Consider the following 1286-nt stretch of genomic DNA (forward strand, 5'->3'; position numbering starts at 1 on the left):
CTGGGGATCGAACCCGCAACCCGGGCCTGTGCCCTGACCGGGAATCGAACCCTGACCTCCTGGTTCATAGGTCGACGCTCAACCACTGAGCCACGCCGGCTGGACTCCTAAAAAAAATGTTAATTACAGCTTCATTGTTATACTTGAGGACAATTATAGTAACTCTTGAACATTATCTCATTTCCCCATTGTCCCTTCGATGTCTGCCTCCCTCGGCCTTTCAAACCAGGAGGCCACAGCCCCGCACACACAGCACAGGTTCGTCTTTCCTGTCTCCTAACTTTATGTCAGTGGTTCCCAAACTTATTTGGCCTACCGCCCCCTTTCCAGAAAAAATATTACTCAGCCCCTGGAAATTAATTTTTTTTAAATTTTAATAGTTTCTCATCGCCCCCAAATGCACCTGTGGCCATCACCGCCCCCCTGGATCTCTGCAGCGCCTACCAGGGGGCGGTAGCACCCACTTTGGGAATCACTGCTTTATGTGAATGAGATCTGTATAGCGCTGACTCCCTGTGTCTCCTTTTATATCTCAAATACATATGTGACTCCGTCTGCACTAAAATGTGTTTGGGTCCCTCGTTATCCTTAAATACCAATCTCAGTGGATAGAGCGTCGGCCTGCGGACCGAAGGGTCCTGGGTTCGATTCCCGGTCAGGGCACAGGCCCAGGTTACAGGCTCAATCCCCAGTGTGGGGCGTGCAGGAGGCAGCCGATCCATGATTCCTTCTCATCATGGACGTTTCTATTTCTCTCTCCCTCTCCCTTCCTCTCTGAAATCAATAAAAATGTACTTAAAAAAATAAGATGTGTGTTTACAACATTCACATACATTTGGAGGGTTTTTTTGTATCTTTTTGACTGAGGGCAAGTTAGAGAAGGGTCCCTAGGACAGCTGAGTCCTGCCCTGGGAACCTGCCATCTGGCTTCATGGGGTGCCCTGGGGGAGGGGACCCCGTGTCCCCAGGGTGCTGGGGGCCCTGGAGACACCCCGCCTCCCCCCATGCTCCCCGGGCCTGTGTCTCTGTTTTCCTTGGTCCTCAAAGGGCCCGAGATGGGAAACAGTTACATGAACACAGAGGTGAGCCTCTGGGCTTTAGAAAAGAGATTTTGGAAACTGAACTTGGTTTTCCCAAGAGCCGCTTGGTCGTGCGTCTCCGTGGGGGCCCGTTTCTTCATCGCCTCCAGGCAGAGGTTGAGCAATCGGGCCAGAGTGTAATCCCTTCGCGTGGCCACGGGGCGCGGCCTTGTCAGGAAGCGTCCGGCCGGACTCCGCGGGACTCGG

At 52.9% G+C, this 1286-nt stretch overlaps 1 protein-coding gene across 1 annotated transcript in view; it reads left to right on the forward strand.

The window, feature by feature from the left end:
* TBC1D2B (TBC1 domain family, member 2B) overlaps positions 1-1286 on the forward strand; it is a 23247-nt gene that overhangs the window by 9647 nt on the left and 12314 nt on the right. The gene's annotated exons all lie outside the window — the stretch shown is intronic.

This window comes from Myotis brandtii, unplaced genomic scaffold, assembly GCF_000412655.1.
Source record: "Myotis brandtii unplaced genomic scaffold, ASM41265v1 scaffold439, whole genome shotgun sequence".
NCBI classification, from domain to species: Eukaryota; Metazoa; Chordata; class Mammalia; order Chiroptera; family Vespertilionidae; genus Myotis; species Myotis brandtii.